Source organism: Triturus cristatus, chromosome 6, assembly GCF_964204655.1.
Source record: "Triturus cristatus chromosome 6, aTriCri1.1, whole genome shotgun sequence".
Classification (NCBI taxonomy): Eukaryota; Metazoa; Chordata; class Amphibia; order Caudata; family Salamandridae; genus Triturus; species Triturus cristatus.
Genome location: NC_140589.1, coordinates 490,838,523 through 490,858,837, shown reverse-complemented (window position 1 = coordinate 490,858,837; position 20,315 = coordinate 490,838,523).

Below are 20,315 nucleotides of genomic sequence, written 5' to 3'. Positions count from 1 at the left end.
TTTTCACCGGGTTAACATTAAACCAATAATTTACAGTAGCCGATTTAATTACTACTCTATGTCTTTTGGGATAACACTGCCCTATGGTATGGGCACTCACCAGGTTCCTGACACTTGTCAAGCACTGCATCACTGGCATGGCACAGTCCCAAACACCCGCAAATGTCCCCTGATGCCAGGTACACGGATGATGACACCTGACATCTCACTACCAGCGTGCCACGATGTGACTATGTCATGTGTGTGTCATGTGTTCCCATGATCTTGCTGTTGGTGTTCCGTCAACGGCATCTGCTGTAGCTGCATCCAACATGTGTCTGTATGTAGATCCCATGTCACACTATTACGCACACCAGGACACATGTGGAATAACACGTGACGTGTGTCTGTATGCATCTAACAGGGAATTGAGAGCTTAGGACATATCTGCGTAGTCTCAATGTCTGTGTGATCATATTTGACATGTACCCCTTCATGGCAAGGTGTGTGGTCTGTCCTTTTTCCATTACATGTGACCTGTGCGTCTAGCTTGCCAGCAGCTGTCTGTATGAGATGACATCCTTAAAATGCACATATGTGGATGTATGTCACTCCTGTAATGTGTCTGGCTGTTCACTCACACTGGCCCACAGCTACTTTCATGGCATGTCATGTAGACCTTGACAATCCATGTTTGTAGCTGGCTCTTGGTAGGAGTAGCACCTGGCTGGCATACGTGTGCAGGATGTATTGCACAGACCAGACTCTGTATGTGGCATATGTGTATTAGCTGTTGAACATGTTCTCAGTTCATTGACATTGGTGTAGTAATGTACTCAATCTTTGTTATTCCTTCCAATTTTCTGCAGGGCACCGCCTCTCCCCCGACCAATGCCAGTCTTGGCTGCAATGAGGGAACGTGACTGCATACGCCGCTACCGATTCCCCCAACGGTTAATTGTGGACCTGACAAACAGGCTGGCACCACACCTCCAGCCGCGACACAGTTATCCGACTGCGCTGACCCCCAAGATGAAGGTGATGGCAGCCCTACATTTATTTGCCACCGGTATGTTTCAATTGACCATTGCTGATGTGGGTGGCATGTCTCAGACCATGTTCAGCCGTGTCCTGCATGATGTTTTGGAAGCCATGTTGGAGCACCTGGATGAATTCATCCATTTTCCAACTTGTGAGCAGTTGACAGGTATCAAGGGTGAGTTCTATGCCCTGGGAGGGATGCCCCATGTAATTGGGTCCATTGATGGGACACATGTGGCTTTGGTACCACCACAGGCACAGGAGGTAGCCTTCCGTAACCGTAAACAATACCACTCCATTAATGCCCTTGTGGTGTGTCTTGCTAACATGGTGATTTCCCATGTCTGTGCACGTTTTCCGGATTCAGCACATGATGCCTACATCATGAGGCGTAGCAGGGTGCCAGAAATGATGCTGCAGCTGCACAGCGAACGAGCATGTCTTGTTGGTGAGTAGACTCTGTTTGTCCAGTATTCAGCGTTATCTTAGTATGTGACGGCATCTCCTGATCCACTTCTTTACATGATGTTTCCATGTAGGGGACTCTGGCTATCCCAACATGCCATGGCTGGTGATGCCTCTCCGCAACCCGAGAACAGCTGCAGATCACCGTTTCAACAACGCCCATGGGCAGACCAGACACACTCAATTGACAACTGGCATGGTGTCAACCTTATTCATGTAGAGTACATGACCATGCATGCGATTGACTATGTTTTTCCTGACTTCTTGTGTGTCTCTCATCCCCAGGTATTTGCACATGCTGTCTGCTCGTGGCATCGTTGTGCTCCTGCTATTCCTCATGAGTAATGCAACGTGTGCTGAATCAGCGTTACATGCACGGACATGGTGAAAAGTCTCCTTTGGGTAAGGATTGCAGCAAGGCTTTTTGGGTGTGGTAGTTGTTTGTAATGTGTGGGCACTGCTCCTGTGCAGGTTATGTTACTATGCATACATGTCGACTCACCATGGGGCACATGATATGTGGCATGACTCACATGAATTGATAGTCACACTTCGTGACAGTCATCTGTTATGGGATTGTGGTTTGGGATGAAGGCATCAATGTGTGTACAACTTCCCTCTGAAACATACGGGAGGCTACGGGTGGACATATTGCGGGACATGCCCATATGATGCTCAATGGGGAATTGCAGCCTCTCCGTGTGCAGCAGGGGATGTTTGGCTCAACCCCTTCACTTGTGTGCCAGTACAATGGATTTTCAGCATCTGTGGTGCAAAGGTGGTGTCCGGTGTAGGTCCCACATGTTAATCCAATAGACCTGTGAGTCTGTTAATGTTGATGCTTTTGCATAGGTGTGAGCCTGAGTAATAAAGGTGTTCCTCAGCCTCCAAGGTGCCTCATCTCTGTCAATGCAGTTCTCTTGCCACTGTGCATGCGGCATCTCTGGCATGGTTGTCAAGGATTGTGCATATGAGTCTATGTGTAGATTAGCAACCTGCATGCTGTTCTTCATGTATTTGATTCTCTATTGTGCATGATGTCCATGGCTGTGTATGTGTTTTGGCATGTTAGTCCCCCCCACGGGCCGTCAACACCTTCTGGGGTGTCTTTCCTGTGCGCCGCTCGGCCTTCAGTTTCATGATCCGGTGTCAGTCATCTTTGGTGATTGTGCATCCTTTGTCTCTGGGTGTGCCATTGCAAACCGGTTACTCCTTCCTTGACATACAACTGTTGCAGTAGTCCTTTCTGACATCCTAGTCTTTGTGTGGATATTGTGGCATAATTCCCAGGACATGCCGCCTGCTGTTGCAGCCACTGCAGCAAGGGCACACGTAGTTTCCAGATTTGGCAACACACACACATCAAGGGTGCTCCTCCCTTCCTCCCTCAACACATTAATTTGGCTGTCTTTGGCTTGTCTGTGCCACAGTTGCAGCGACGCGGTACCAAAGGCTGGACCGTCTGCACATGCAACGTGCACATTGCACGACCCTCATGTCCTTGCATGACCCACATCACACTACAGTGTGATGTTGCAGCCACCCTCCAAGCATGGTCCATCCACACATCTCCCGCCTGCTCTCAGGCATGCACTGAGCGCACACACAACATCTTTGCATGATGAGTGTGCAACTCCGACTGCCTACACAGCGCTGCCACGCCTTCCAGGACCTGTCACACCCACCAGTTCATGTCCCTCCTACTCCCCACCGGATCTGTACCCCTGCAAGGCCATGGGAGTGGGACTCAAGGCTTCTGCATGTAGTATGCTTTGGTCGTGAGGCACATGGCACAGGTATCATCTTTCAGCGTGTCAATCTACAATGTGTCCAGGACCCCCCTATCCACCATCACATGCGCACACGCCCTCATCATCAACTCGTATGCCATTGACAACCAGGCGCTCCTCACCCTCACCAAGGACGCAGACATTTCCAGGTCCAATATTCAAGATTGCATGGGATCCATAGATGAATGGCAGAACAGCAGCCACCTGAGGCTGGACTTGTACAGGACTGAGGTCACCATCTGAGGATTGTCCCCTTACAGCTGGCTCAACTGCTTGTGTCCCACCCACAGAGGCCCCACACAGGCACCCAGTGTCCACGCACACAAGATGTTGTGCATCATGGATTGCTTGCTCTAATTTGCCATGGTAATCACCAGCATCTGTACCTCACACTGCAACACCATCAGCATTATGCACATGATCCCCAGATAGATCCACTCCAAGGTAAGACGGACCATCCCCCAGGTCCACGACAACATCCGTGTCAAATACTGCCCTGCCCTCTACGGAGCAGCCACATCCAAAATCCAGGGACACTTGTCCACATCCAGGCTGCATCTGCACACCTCAGCGTCAACATCCCGCGCCCCAGCCACATCACCGTCCAGCAGAGATAGCTGCAATGGATCACTGTGTGCTGCAGGATGACCTTCAGACTCCTCACCCACACTCAGGCGGCAGGCCACAACCCTGACCCAAAACCAACCTTGTACCACTGTCATCCGAGACCCCGTAGTGCCATCTCCGTGCATCCAACCTTGACCTGGCCACCATTCTTCTGATCCACCGTACTCCTGCATGCAGGACATAGTTCTCCCACCTGGGTACACATACCTGGGACTCCCTCCCCGGGAACCTCCAAATGAGGCATGACCTCTACGCCTTAATGTTACTCTTCCAAATAGGTGTGCCCTCACAGTTTCCCTAGCACCCCCTCAGCAGCTTGAGGCCATCACAGGTGAATATTGTGCTCCATGTCTGCATTGAATGATACATTGTGACCCATGTGTGTCCTGTACCAGACTCCGTTCCCAGGGTATGGATGTGTGGAGTTAGTTCAACACTCAGGCATAGTTTGACATTTACACACACATATGTTGGTAAATAATACCAAATGACAGCAACATCTCATGACAAACTTAAGTTTTTATTTTTGGTGGGGTAAGTCTTTTGGTGGATGAAGTAAGGTGCTCTACCGGGTGCATAGAATCCGAAGTTCACAGGGGCAGATGGCATCCTTGTCAGTTGGAGTCATCAGAGTCCAGACCACAGTGTTGGTCATTATTGGTCAGACTGTGACCAGCAAGTCCATGTGGCAGAGAATGTCATTGGATGAGGTGGTGCTGTTGCGCCAGAGGGCCAGGTGCCAGGCCAGTTGACCTGGGAGATGTGGATGGTCCGCTGACTCTCACAGTCTTTTCCGTGGACGACCCACCTTCCTCCGGGGACCCTCAGATGCAGGCCTTGACGATGTCTGTGATGCTCCGTCGGAGGAATCCTCCTCCTCCTCTTTCCTTGTGGCTGGTGCTGGTCTTCGCCTGGTGTCACAGGGAGGGTTGCCCATGTTGTTGGCAATCCGACGGAGTGAACGGCTCATGTCCGTTTGCACCGCCAGGAGCTCAGCCAGTCTTGCCTCAATCCGTCCTTGGTGTTGTTGTTGACTGGCATGTTGCGCGGCCTGCAGGTTCTTAATCTCGTTGAGGGTTGCCACTACGTGGCTGATGCCCCTGGTGTCACGCCGGTATGTGTCCAGGATGTGATGCATGTGTGCTATACCGGTTCCCTCAGCTGGCTGGTCAGGTTCTCTCCTCCGCCTGCCTCCACTCCCACCACCCCTGCCCACACGAGCCGGGCCTGCCGTTGTGGGCACATCGGGTCTACGGGACCCCTGAGGGATGGCATTAGTGTGGTCGTCTGCCTCCTCCTGGGTGCCCGGAGAACCTTGTCCCTCCTGGTCAGACTGGCTGTGTTCGGTGCGAGCAGGGCTCCTGGGTGTCTCCTGGAATGTGGCAGGAATGGGGGTGGTGGTTGGCACAGATGTAACGGACGCAGGTGCTGCAGGGGCTTGGGCACGAGAGGGGCCAGGTTGGTCCGGGTCATCCACGGAGTGGTGAGAGTCGTCGCTGCCGGTGGAGTCATCTTCACGCTGAGCCTGGGACTGTGATTGTTCCCCCCCATTGATGGGGGGAGGTCGATGACGTTGCCCTGTGTGTGAGAGAGAGACAATGTTAATGCTGTTTCATGCCACATCCATGTTTCATACATATTCAAGTAGTCACAGTTCCTCCAGGTGGTTGGATGTGCCTAGCATTCCTCTCAATATCCACTTGGGGATGGGTATGTTGCGGGGGACAGATTGGTATGTGCTCCTGAGTGTTTGCCAGTAGTTTTTTTTGCTTGGATGCTTATTTGGCTATGGATTGGTCTTGTTGTGTCACATGTCAATTGTGAGAGTGGGTAAATCCGTTGCCTGCCCTGGGGGTGTGTGCTTGTGTGAGGGGGGGGTGACCAGGCCTGTTGTTGTGTGTAGTGTGATTTGTCATTGGGTCTCCCAGGTGATGTGTCTGTCCCCTCATGGTGCATGCTGGCATGACAGTGTGTGTGAGTTCCTGTGCTGGGTATGTGAGCTAGTGGAGTTGTTGTTTGAGTGTACAGTGGTCACAGGAGGGCCTTGTGCTGCCTACAGCAGGGCCAAGTGTCAGCTACCTTGTCATTACTTTGCCAGTCCCTGTGCATTGGGCATGGTGCATGGGTATGTACCTAGGCCATATGAGCTGTGGGCATTGGTGTCTGGTTCTGAGTTGCGCAATGTGGTGTGTGAGCCCCACCCTCCCAGCATCCCGGACATCCAGTCTTGGGTTTGTGGTTGGTGTGGCCTGGGACATGGCATTGCCTTTATTTGTGAATGGGGCATGGAGACGTTAGTGGCATGAGCGTGGTTTTTAGGGTGTGGTTGTGTGCGGTGAGGGCTTGGGGGTAGGTGGGTGCATTTGTTGTAGTTGGGGTGTGGATGCCATTCCCCCATGTTACGTGAGTTGTTTGTGTACTCACCAGGCTCTGCAACTCCTTCGACTCCGTGTACTCCCACCGGCGGAAGCGTGGCCATCACCTTCTCCTCCCAGGGATGGTAATGTATGGGTCTGAGGGGCAGCCCGCTTCCAGTGATGTTACTCTGGGCGTATTCCTCATTCATCTTCCTCTTGACTGCCCTGAGCAGATCGTACCACCTAGCTTGGCATTCATGCCTGGTCCTTCGGGTGGGCACAACAGCATTCACCTTATCGACTATCCTCTGCCACAGGCTGGTTTTTTGGACTAGCTGGTCTGTCTGACCAATGTTCCAAACAGCTGTGGCTCGACTCTGATGACTTCGTTGACAAGGCGCTCCAGCTCCGCCGTAGTGAACTTTGGATTCTTGTCAGTGGGCATGGTGTGGGGTGTGGGTGTGGATGGTTGTGGGTGTGTGGGTGTGAATGTGAGGGTGTGTGTGTGAAGGTGAAGAGGGGGTGTTTGTGAAGGAGGTTGTGTGTTGGTGTGTAACTGAAGGTGTAGTTTAGGTGTGAGTAAGGTGCGAGCAAGGTGCAGTTGTTTGTCTGTGGTGTCTGTGAGCAGTGGGTCTGTTGCAATGTCTCATGGGTTGTGTGTGTGGGCCCTTTTTATTGGTCCAATTTTTGGGTGTGGCTGTGTTTGAATTTGTGGTGGGTTTGTTATAAGAGGTGGTTGTGATTTGGTCCTCTGTTTGGCAGTTTGGATGTGGCAGGTCAGTCATAGAGATGTATTTTGTCATGTTGACGTGTTTTCTGGTGTTGTGCTAGTCGAATTGACCCTCCTTGTGCTGTTTTACTGTGTCCTGGTTCTGTACGAGTCTTTTTCGCATAGGTACGGTCCGTACATACGTGATGCTGGGTGAGGGTGCTGGGGTACGGTGTTGGGGTGAGGCGCGTACAGGTGCGGGGCTGTTCTATGGTGTTGGGGTGCGGCGCGTACAGGTGTGGGCTGTGCTACGGTGTTGCGGTACGGTGCGTACAGGTGCGGGCTGTGCTACGGTGTTGGGGTACGGTGCATACAGGTGCGGGCTCTGCTAGGGTGTTGGGGTATGGTGCGTACAGGTGCGGGGCTGTGCTATGGTGTTGGGGTGCGGCGCGTCCAGGTGCGGGCTGTGCTATGGTGTTGGGGTATGGTGCGTACAGGTGCGGGCTGTGCTACGGCGTTGGGGTATGGTGCGTACAGGTGCGGGCTGTGCTAGGGTGTTGGGGTACAGTGCGTACAGGTGCGGGGCTGTGCTACGGTGTTGGGGTGTGGCGCGTACAGGTGCGGGCTGTGCTACGGTGTTGGGGTGCGGTGCATACAGGTGCGGGCTGTGCTACGGTGTTGGGGTATGGTGCGTACAGGTGCGGGGCTGTGCTACGGTGTTGGGGTACGGTGCGTACAGGTGTGGGGCTGTGCTACGGTGTTGGGGTGCGGCGCATACAGGTGCGGGCTGGGCTACGGTGTTGGGGTACAGTGCGGAGGGGGGGTACGGTGCTGACATACGGGGGTACGGTGCTGACATGTACGGGGTGAGGGGGGCACAAGTTTACCCGTGTACATGTAGGATACAGCGTTCGCTCCGTACGGGGCCTTTTACATGCGGTTGTGTATTCGGATGGGCGGTACGGATCGTACTAGCGCGCTTAGACTTCTGTTTTACGATTTGCACGTAAAAATGTCCGGCTCCCTATCGGACACTTTTCCCGACGCTATTCGGACGTAAAATTTTACGGCTCCCTCTCGGACCATTTTCCCGTACGTAAAAATATACGAATACAAGTCGGACGGTAAATTTTTTTAACGGATCGGAATCGGCACCTAAAGGTCTCGCCAGGCAGCTTATGCGCTGGCTCAGACGAGACCTAAAAAGTACTCCTCTCCAGTTTGAGACTTTTTTACTATTAGTAAAGAGGGGGAGGACTTTGCAGTATGCACAATTAGCCACACACGTATTCGTTGAGGTAAGCCTGGTACACATTTTGGTACTGTAGGCCAAACAACCCATTTAAAAACACGTCACAATCAAGTGGGAGGAGCACCTTAATAAAATTGTTTAACTTGGTTGTGATGTTGAAGCGAGCCAGGGAATCTCAGCTACAAGTACAATTACAATCACAGTGGAAGGTGATGATGAGGAAGAAGAGGGTGACACCTTCATGCAAAGCATCCCTGTCCCCAGCAGTGCACCAGCAGATTAATCCACCTCCGTGACTTCACAATGGCACAAGATTCGGAGTGAGAGTGAGAAACCACAGCATACAGTGACAGCTCCACCACGATGCACATTGAGTATACCACCATCATCTACTTCTTGAAAGACGCCTGTGTCAGTGGCCCCAGAAAAGAAGAAAATCCAAGTTACTATTATGGACATGTTTAGGCAGGAGAGGCCCTATGAGCTGAACCAACCAACCACATGTTTGTACAATGGGAAGCTGTCAAAAATGTAAGCCCTGGGCCTCCTTTCTTTCTCTTTTTTTAAAAGGAGTGGGATTCATAGAATTTGTGGCAGCTGTCTGTCCGAAATTGAAGGTACCAAGTCATACCTATTTTTCCGGAGTTGCTGTTCTAGCGCAGCATCGCAACGTGCTGCAGTGGATTGGACAAGATTTGCAGCAAAGTGCTGTTCACACCACCCACCTAATGACAGACATGTGGACCAGTTGTCAGGGGAATGATTGCATGTGCATCACTGCACACTGGATCTCTTTAGCATGGTAAAGCAAAAGATATCTGCAGTTCTTGGCCATGAAGAAAGTTTTAAGAGTGATCTGCGGCATATAACAGTGGCATTGTTCGCTATGGAGAAATCACATACAGCTGTAAACATCTTCAAGGAATTTAACATCAAGGTGAATGAATGTCCATGACCCAGAGGTCTCAGAATTGGATTTGTTGCCACAGACAATGGCAGTAACATAGTCAAGCCCATGTCAGACTGAGTGTCTTTCTTGGTCCTGTGTTTTGCCCATTGCATCAACCTGGTGGTGGAAGACATCCTCAAAAAATAAGACATTCTCAGCAACATACTGACCACCTGCAGAAGAATCTGCACTCATTTCACCATTCTTTTAAAGCCTGGAAGCAGTTGTGGATTATTCAGCGTAATAATAGAGCATCAGTTAAAGCCTTGATACTCGAGATACCAACATGTTGGAATTCGACCTTTTACATGATTCAACGTCTGTTTCAACAGTACAAACGGATCAATGGCTATGTCATTTAAAAAGGAGGGGATGCAGCTGGGAAAGCTATGACCACGGATGCAGACAAATGGGGCCTAGTCAAATGACTGACAAAAATACAACTCCCTTATGAGATTTTCACATAGGAAGTTAGCAAGGAGGACAGTACAAGGGGCCAAGCTATCCCGTTGCTGCATCTCATACAGGAGCAGGTAAAGAAGGTGTCTGAAAGGTTCAGCCCCGCAGGTCTGAATGAAAATACACAGAAGTGCATGCCTTGGTTGAGACCTTAATTCTTCACTTGGCTTGTAATACCAGGCTGCAAACTTACATTATTGTGTCCAAAGGGTACATCTGTGCCACACTACTTGATCCAAAGTACAATTTTTTTTGTCCACTTTCATTCCTTTTACTGAAGGGGATGTTTTAAAATACAAGAGGGGGATTGTAGAGCAAGCTGGAGACTTTGAAGAAGATTGGCTGGAACTTCAAGTCTCATCCTACAGTTCTGGGGTGCCGTTTTCAACTCCCAGAGAGGTCAGTCTTGTCTCACAGCAGCCAACACCATTAATCAGGACACAGGCAACAATAGCAACAGAAGGACCAGACCCAACCTCTGCATTGTATTGGTTTCATATAGCAGGACTCAAGTCCACTGCAGATGGGTGGCAAAACAGGTTGAGCAAGTGGAAGCACCAATGACTATCCACAGGATGTTTCAGGATTAACTGCATGATCTAAAAGTGAGAGCTCTAAGTGGATCCATTGATTTATTGGTTATGGGAATATGAGCCAATGGCCAGAGCTTAGCAGGCTGGCAATAAATTATCTGCCTTATCCTGTCACCAGGTGTCTTCTGAGCATGTGTTCAGTGCAGCTGGTGCAGTTGTTACAGTGAGAAGGACCAGTCTCTCTCCTCAAAACAGAGTGATTGAGTATGATCAAAATGAACCAACGTGTTATACCATATATTTACACCATTCCTGAAACAGCAGCACAGTCAGAAAAGGAGGGTGTTATTGGTCTTAAATTGAATCAAATGAGTTAGCTGATCAATTTCCAGGTGTACCACCTGAGTTTGAGGACATATTCTAGTTCCCCGATATATGTATGCCAGTGCCACCATAGAACATTTCAATTGAGTCTCGTTGAACTTCTATCTTCACAAAAAAAACTAGTGAAGCACTATTATTTTTGTGTCAGATCTATGATGTCCCACTATTTTTTAGTCACGTATATTGCTGAAATGCAGTTGCTCCAGTGTGCTTTGAAGAAGCCTCCACAATTATTTCATGACATTGGGGACAATGCGTGCCCCCATTGCATGCCTTTTGCCTGTCCCTTTTTGCATCACTTAGCACTTGGAGGTCAGCCCCAAAAACTGTTGGTTTACAAGACTGCCTGCCAATACCAAATTCCAATGTGTTGGCTGTATCAAATATTGTTAGAAGGCGACCTCAGGGGAGCCCGGAGGGGGCCCTGACTGTCCTGAGACCCACCCTCAAGGTATCGTAGCCGGGCACTGGCGGGAGATTCCGCAGGGGAGGAATCTCGTACCTAGGATCGTACACTTGGCACCACACGACAAAGAGACACCACACCGAGGGTTCTTAGGATTCAAGCTTTATCAAATCGAAGTGGTAGGATCTTTATGATCAGCAAGGCAGATATTTACAAGCAGAGCGTGGGCTCACAGAGTCTTGGCGGGGGTAGGAGGTAGCGGGACAGTCTTTGGGGGGAATCGGATCAAATGCAGGAGCGTACCCAGCGCACAGCTCACAATCCTCGAGCTGGGGGATACGCTTGTCGTCGTGGGGTCCGGCAGGACCAAAGAGAGTCAGGGGGAGCCGCGAGTCACTCAGCAGGCTCAAGCACAAGTTCGGAGGTCTTATGATCTTCCGGGAGCCGCGAGTCACTCAGCAAGGCTCAAGCACAAGTTCGGAGGTCTTACGATCTTCAGGGAGCCGCGAGTCACTCAGCAGGGCTCAAGCACAAGTTCGGAGGTCTTACGTTCTTCGGGGAGCCGCGAGTCACTCAGCAGGGCTCAAGCACAAGTTCGGAGGTCTTACGATCTTCAGGGAGCCGCGAGTCACTCAGCAGGGCTCAAGCACGAGTTCGGAGGTCTTACGTTCTTCGGGGAGCCGCGAGTCACTCAGCAGGGCTCAGATGTTCCAAGGCGAATCTGCCAGACAGTCCCAGAGCACCCCTTGTTATAGGTCGACCCCTCTTTGATGTCCAGAGTCTGTGCAGGCAGGGGTCTTGTCACCTGGGGGTTGCTTGTCGAGGTTTCCTGCTATTGTCTTTTGATCCTTTCAGGGCCGGGTCGGGAGGAGTCCCAGACACCCAGCAGGCGTGGAGCCAGCCCTCAGGGAGGCCGGAGGGCCGATCGAAACCCATCGTCCCAGGAGAGTTCAGAGGTGCGATAGAAACTGCTCCTCCCTCTCTCATCCCCTGGAAGCGTGATGGCCTCCAGCCGGAGTGGCGCCTCTAGGCCCTGGGTTGTGCTAGGGCCGGGCGGCCATCTTGGTGCACGAAGTGGGCACGCGTGCCCGGGGTGGCCGAAAGGAGAGAGGCCATGGACGGGGAGGCCCGGGCTGCGTGTGTGTGTTCTGGTGGGGAGGATCGGCTGGGCCGTGTGCTTGAGGTCCCTGGTACCAGGTTAGGTAGTGCGAGGACAGGAAGAGCCATGCTACAAGGCCGGGTCTAACACGCGTCCCCCCAGCTGAAAGCCGGAGAGAACTACCCATCATCTTGGGGGGTTCTCTTCGCTGAGGCGGAAGAACCGGGAGAGGCCGTCCGCGTTGGCGTGGTCCGTACCAGGGCGATGTTCTACGGTGAAATCCATCCCTTGGAGGGAGATTGACCACCGCAGTAGCTTGGGGTTTTCTCCTCGCATCTGCATGAGCCATCGCAAGGGCCGATGGTCGGTTTGTACTTTGAAATGGGTGCCAAACAGGTAAGGGCGCAGCTTTTTGAGGGCCCAGACTACGGCAAATGCTTCGCGCTCAATGGTGCTCCACCTCTGTTCTCTGGGCAACAGCCGCCGGCTGAGGAAGGCGATGGGCTGGTCTAGGCCTTGGTCATTCACCTGGGACAGGATGGCTCCAATGCCATGCTCGGAGGCATCGGTCTGGACTACAAACTCCTTGGAGTAGTCGGGAGCCTGGAGGACAGGGGCCGTGCACATGGCCTTCTTTAGGGCATCGAACGCTTCCTGGCAGGCAGTCGTCCACTGCACCCTCTTGGGATGTTTTTTTGATGTGAGTTCGGTGAGGGGGCCAACCAGGCTGCCATACCCCCGGATGAATCTTCGGAAGTAGCCAGTGAGGCCCAGGAAGGCTCGGACCTCCGTTTGGGTGGTGGGTGGTTCCCAGGCTAGGATGACGTCGATCTTTGGCTGCAGAGGGGCGACCTGACCGCTCCCGACCTGGTGCCCCAGGTAGACTACTGATCCTTGCCCAATCTGGCACTTGCTGGCTTTTACTGTGAGGCCTGCCTGGCGCAGGGCGGTTAGTACTCTCCGGAGGTGCTGGAGGTGCTCACTCCATCCGGAACTGAAAACAGCGATGTCGTCTAGATAGGCCGCACTGAACTGTTCCATCCCGGCCAGGACCCTATTCACCAGTCGCTGGAAGGTGGCCGGGGCATTTTTCATTCCGAAGGGCATTACGCGGAAGCGATAATGCCCATCTGGGGTGGAGAAGGCGGACCGCTCCTTGGCTTCCTCTGTGAGCGCAATCTGCCAGTATCCGCAGGTGAGGTCGAATGTGCTGAGGAACCGGGCCGCCCCGAGTCGGTCAATGAACTCGTCGGCTCGGTGGATGGGGTGGGCATCGGCCCGGGTGACGTCATTGAGCCCCCGGTAGTCCACGCAGAATCGGAGCTCGGGGGCGACACCGGGGGCCGCTGCCTTCGGAACTAGGACCACGGGACTGGCCCAGGGACTATCGGATGGCTCGATCACCCCCAGGGTCAACATCTTCGAGACTTCAGCTTGAATGCAGGACCGGACTCGGTCAGGGACTCGGTAGGCTCGGTGTCTTACTGGCGGGCTGTCCCCGGTGTCCACGTCATGGACACACCAGTCGGTGACTCGGGCGATCAGGGAGAAGAGGTCGGAGAATTGTCCTAGGAGCTGGCGACAGTCCGCTTGTTGCTGGTCAGTGAGGGTTGGGGAGAGGTTCACTCCTTCTACAGAGCCATCCTTCTCCTTGACACACAGGAGGTCCGGGAGGGGATCGGACTCATCTTCAGCCCCGTCATCGGTGGCCAGCAGGAGGCTCAGTTCTGTCCGTACGAAGTGAGGCTTGAGGCGGTTCACGTGTAGGACCCGCAGGGGATCCTGGGGCGACTGGACGTCTACCAAGTACGTGACTGGACTCTTCTGCTCAATCCCCTTGAAGGGCCCGGTCCACTTGTCCTGGAGGGCACCAGGCTTCACGGGGGCCATGACCCATACCTGCTGGCCCGGCTGGAACTCGACCAGAGTGGCATTCTGGTCGTACCAGCGCTTCATCTCTTCTTGGCTTGCCTCCAGGTTGGCCTCGGCCAGCTTTCGGAACTTCCTGGTCTGGTTCCGGAGGGCCAGAACGTATTGGAACACATCTCGTGGGGGGGTCTGGGGTGCTGCCTCCCACCCTTCTTTAACCAAACTGAGGGGACCTCGGACGGGGTGCCCATATAGTAATTCAAACGGGCTGAACCCCAAGGACTTCTGTGGGACTTCCCGGTAAGCGAACAGGAGGCAGGGGAGCAGGACGTCCCACTTACGCCGGAGGGGTTCTTCTAGGCCGTTGATCATCCCCTTCAGAGTCCGATTAAACCTTTCTACTAGGCCGTTCCCTTGGGGATGGTACGGGGTGGTGAACTTATAGGACACCCCACATTGTTTCCACAGGGATGTCATGTATTTTGAGATAAAATTAGTGCCGCGATCGCTCACGACCTCGAGGGGGAAACCCACCCGGGAAAAGATCCCCATCAGGGCTCGGCCCACCACGGGAGCCGTGACGGTGCGTAGGGGGATCACCTCAGGGTATCGGGTGGCGTGATCCACTAGGACCAGAATAAAACGGTGACCTTGGGAGGTGGGGGGATCCAGGGGCCCCACGATGTCGATTCCGACTCTTTCAAATGGGGTACTGACGACCGGGAAGGGCTGGAGGGGAGCCTTGCACTTCCCCCCACTCTTCCCACTAGCCTGGAACGTGGGACAGGACTTGCAGTGGGCTTCTACAGCTACTCTCATCCTAGGCCAGTAAAAGTGAGTCACGAGACGGCTGTAGGTTTTGTCTTGACCCAGGTGGCCGGCGAGGGGGACGTCGTGGGCCAAGCCCAGGAGGAAGTCTCGGAAGCGTAGGGGTACCACCAGCACCCGGCCGGATCCTAGCTCCACCGACTTCTGCTCACTGTACAAGAGGTTATTCTCCCAATAAACTCGGTGTGTTCCGGTCTGGTCGCCTGCGGCTTGGCCCTCGGCCTGGTGCCGTAGTCCGACCAGGGAAGGACAGGTGGCTTGCTCCCGGCAGAACTCCTCCCGGGTGGGCCCGCCCTCGTGGCGCCACGGGGCCGATTCGGTCAGATCGCCTAACTCGGGGACCGGGGTGGTGTCGGACGGTGAGGGTTCGTCGCTGGCGACTGACCCTCCCGATGGGGGGACGGGAGGACCCTCGGCGGGGACTGCTCTGACTCCCTCAGTCGGGGGGTCCTCGACTTCCCCCGGGGGGGTGAGTCGGGTGGACATAGATCGGGTGGTGGCGCACATCCACTCGGGGAGTCCCATCATCTCTAGGTGGGCCTTGCGCTCGACGTACTTCCAGGGAGAACTCTCCAGGTCGTTCCCTAAGAGGCAGTCGACCGGCTGGGAGGTTCTTACGGCAACCCTCAGTTTACCTATCACCCCTCCCCACTCAAACGGCACCAGGGCTACCTGACACATACTCTCTCTATTATCTGCGGAAATTACGGGGCAAAAGACGTTGGGTAGGATCTGCTCCTCAGGGACTAAGTGCCTGAGGACGCCAGTGATGCTGGCCCCGGTGTCTCGCAGGGCTTCTATCTGGTGGCCATTGATCTTGACGAGCTGCCCGTACTTCTTCGTGTTGGAGGGCAGGAGGCTACCAGGGACCATCTCTCTGTCTCCCAGGGACACTAGGGCCATAGTTGTGGGTTCCCACTCCCCGGTGTCCTCAACCTCCTCCCCCAGGGCTACGTTGGCTATCTGTCTAGCAGGGGTTGCAGCAGGGGGGACCTGGGGGGCCATGGGGCACTCTGGGTCATTGGTGTAGTGCCCGGGCCTTTGACAACGGAAACAAGTGATGGTTACCCGGTGCCCCCGTCTCCCGGGGGGTCCGGAGACTGGTGGGGGGGCGCCGGGAAAGGTGGAGGTTGGGCCTTCGGGGGACTCGACTGGGACTCTCTCTGCCCTCCCTGGTTCCCTCCCCCTCACTGGCGGGGTGGTCCCTGACTGGCTCGGGGGTATTCTCCTACACTGCTCTGGGGGACCCGGTGTTGGTCCAGCGGTCTGCTTCCACAGCCAGCTTCCGGGGATCGGTGAGTTTGCTGTCGAGCAGATGCTGGCGTAGTTCCACAAAGCAGTTCGCCGCCAGGTGTTCCCACAACATGAGGTCGGTGAGTTCCTCGAGGGTGGTGACCTTGCTGCCCTTGATCCACCCATCGAAGGCCCGACTGAAAAAGTTTACATACTCCACCCAGGTGGTGCCCGGGATCTTCCTGCAGTCCCGGAATCGCTGATGGTACATCTCTGGGGTGAGGCCGTACCTAGTGAGGAGAGCCTCTTTCATGTGGCTGTAGGAGGTCTGCAGGGAGAGGGGTAGGTCGAGCAGGGTGTCCCATCCTTCGCTCAGAAACCGTCCCCACAGCCCTGCCCCCCAGTCCTTCTGCGGGACCCGATGGGAGGTCATGGCGACCTCGTAGGCCCTGAACCATTGTTGAATGTCATCATTTTTATAATATTCTTTGACCACGTCCTTGGGGATGTGGACCTTCTGTTCCGCCGGGGAGGTCGCCTCTCGGTTCCCCGGGGGCCTCCCTTCCTCGTTTCTGGCTTTGAGCTCGATCTCCTTCAAGCTGCGTTCGTGCTCTAGTTGGATTTTCCTTCCTTCGTGCTCCCGTTGGAGCTTCTTCTCCTCCAATTCGCCTTGTACGCGGATTTGTTCTACTGCTAGCTTTTTTTCTGCTAATTTCAATTCGCCTTCGATTTTGAGTTTGGCTAACTCGAGTTCGTGATTGCGACTTCTCTCTCTGTCTGCGAGCTCTTCCGGGGAAAGGCCCCCATCTGGCACGAAGCCTCGCACCTGATTGCTGCTGCTTTCGCCTTGGGTGGGTTCTGCTTCGTCGTGTCGCTCCCCCATGCCTTCTGGGCGGGAGGCCCCGGCATCCACCCAAGCTTTCAGTGCTTTCTGCAAATCTTCTTTGGTGTTGAGACCGGTGGTAGCGATTTTAAGTTCTTTGCAGAATTGCTTCAGTTCATTGTGCGTGTATTCTTCTAGTTGTTCCACCTGGAACACCCTGTTGGTGTTGGTTTCTGCGGGGCTCATGGCGCTTCCTTCTGCCATCTTTGTCGGTAGTGTGTCAGTCGTTCATGGTACGATCTCTAGGTTATGGGCCCGAATCCCGTCGCTTGCCACCAATGTTAGAAGGCGACCTCAGGGGAGCCCGGAGGGGGCCCTGACTGTTCTGAGACCCACCCTCAAGGTATCGTAGCCGGGCACTGGCGGGAGATTCCGCAGGGGAGGAATCTCGTACCTAGGATCGTACACTTGGCACCACACGACAAAGAGACCCAACACCGAGGGTTCTTAGGATTTAAGCTTTATCAAATCGAAGTCGTAGGATCTTTATGATCAGCAAGGCAGATATTTACAAGCAGAGCGTGGGCTCACAGAGTCTTGGCGGGGGTAGGAGGTAGCGGAACAGTCTTTGGGGGGAATCGGATCAAATGCAGGAGCGTACCCGGTGCACAGCTCACAATCCTCGAGCTGGGGGATACGCTTGTCGTCGTGGGGTCCGGCGGGACCAAAGAGAGTCAGGGGGAGCCGCGAGTCACTCAGCAGGCTCAAGCACAAGTTCGGAGGTCTTACGATCTTCAGGGAGCCGCGAGTCACTCAGCAAGGCTCAAGCACAAGTTCGGAGGTCTTACGATCTTCAGGGAGCCGCGAGTCACTCAGCAGGGCTCAAGCACAAGTTCGGAGGTCTTACGTTCTTCGGGGAGCCGCGAGTCACTCAGCAGGGCTCAAGCACAAGTTCGGAGGTCTTACGATCTTCAGGGAGCCGCGAGTCACTCAGCAGGGCTCAAGCACGAGTTCGGAGGTCTTACGTTCTTCGGGGAGCCGCGAGTCACTCAGCAGGGCTCAGATGTTCCAAGGCGAATCTGCCGGACAGTCCCAGAGCACCCCTTGTTATAGGTCGACCCCTCTTTGATGTCCGGAGTCTGTGCAGGCAGGGGTCTTGTCACCTGGGGGTTGCTTGTCGAGGTTTCCTGCTATTGTCTTTTGATCCTTTCAGGGCCGGGTCGGGAGGAGTCCCAGACACCCAGCAGGCGTGGAGCCAGCCCTCAGGGAGGCCGGAGGGCCGATCGAAACCCATCGTCCCAGGGGAGTTCAGAGGTGCGATAGAAACTGCTCCTCCCTCTCTCATCCCCTGGAAGCGTGATGTCCTCCAGCCGGAGTGGCGCCTCTAGGCCCTGGGTTGTGCTGGGGCCGGGCGGCCATCTTGGTGCACGAAGTGGGCACGCGTGCCCGGGGTGGCCGAAAGGAGAGAGGCCATGGACGGGGAGGCCCGGGCTGCTTGTGTGTGTTCTGGTGGGGAGGATCGGCTGGGCCGTGTGCTTGGGGTCCCTGGTACCAGGTTAGGTAGTGCGAGGACAGGAAGAGCCATGCTACGAGGCCGGGTCTAACAAATATGAATACCTAATACATACACTACGCATGCTTGGATTGGAGGAGGTAATTACAACTATTGCAATGATGAGTGAGTGATTGTGTGAGTGATGATGATGATGTTGATGATTGATAATTCATTTGGTGGCAGAGAGTGAGGGAGGGCATTGAACTGTAATGTAGGAATTTGCCGAGATGATTGATTTGCAATGCTTGGGGCCTGAGTGATAGACGATCATTCTTTCCCTGGTGGGGATTGGCCTTCACAAACTTACTCATTTAGTGAAAATTAAGTAACCCTTTATTTTCCATTCCTATGATTCAACTGTTTTTTTCATCATCTAGGATGGCTGCCCCAGATAATCATTTGTTTTATATGACTGCCAAATTCCAATCCGTTGCTTGCGTTTAAGAGGAGATTATGTAACTACCACCATGCTTGGATTGGAACAGGCAGCCATAACACCAATAGGTGATCAGATTATCGAATGACTATGAGTGACGATTGATGTGGAGGCTGACAGTGAGGGAGGGTGTGTTGAACTGTAATACTGGACATTTCTCATAATAAATATTGATTTGGAATGCTTGTGGCCTGAGTGATGAGCGAACATTATTTTCCCTGGAGGTGCTCAGCGCTTTCTCACTTAGCAAGATTTAATTGCAGGGTCTTCACCTTTTTCTGGTTCTTCAGAGACCAGAATAGTCACTTTAGATAACAATCAAAAAGGTATGCAAAGTACTTCAATCCTGTTTCTTTAATTCTTACATGTTCTTCAACAGTATTACACTACGGTGCCGATTAGGATCCTGGAAAAAAATACCCCGTACGACTCGTATCCGGTCTTTTTACCGTACGAATCGTACAAGTGCCGTACAAACTGCCAAGTGCGATTCACATGGGAAAAAGTCAATACGAATCGCATTGGAAATAATTCCCCAAACCTCCTCGGGTCGGAAAATGTGTCCGACACGTCCCCGGACGATTTACCGTACAAATGTGAAAAGTGAAGTCCGACCGCGCAAGTACGATCCATCCCGTGCGTCCGATGATACAACCGGATGGAAAAAACACCGTCCGCACCGAACTCCTATAGCAACCATGGAGACATGTGCCCGCATACGCACCCAACACCCCCCCAGCCCCCGTATGTACGCGCCCAACCACCCCCCCAGCCCCCGTATGTACGCGCCCAACCACCCCCCCAGCCGCCGTATGTACGCGCCCAACCACCCCCCCAGCCCTCGTATGTACACGCCGAACCCCCACCCGTGCATGTACACCCCCGTACGTACGGACCGGCGTACACCCACCCGTGTATATACACCCGTGTACATACGGCCCGTACTCCCACCCGCGTATGTATGGAGCGTACTCCCACCCCAACAGTGGATGTACGGCCCCTACCCTCACCCGCGTATGTATGGAGCGTACCCCCACCCCAACAGTGGATGTACGGCCCGTACCCTCACCCGCGTATGGATGGAGCGTATCCCCACCCCAACAGTGTATGTATGGACCGTACCCACACCCGCGTATGTATGGAGCGTACCCCCACCCCAACAGTGTATGTACGGACCGTACCCACACCCGCGTATGTATGGAGCGTACCCCCACCCCAACAGTGGATGTACGGACCGCACCCTCACCCGCGTATGTATGAGCGTACCCCCACCCCAACAGTGGATGTACGGACCGTACCCTCACCCGCATATGTATGGAGCATACCCCCACCCCAACAGTGTATGTACGGACCGTACCCTCACCCGCGTATGGATGGAGCGTACCCCCACCCCAACAGTGTATGTACGGACCGTACCCCCACCCGTGTATGTATGAGGCATACCCCCACCCCAACAGTGTATGTACGGACCGTACCCTCACCCGCGTATGTATGGAGCGTACCCCCACCCCAACAGTGGAT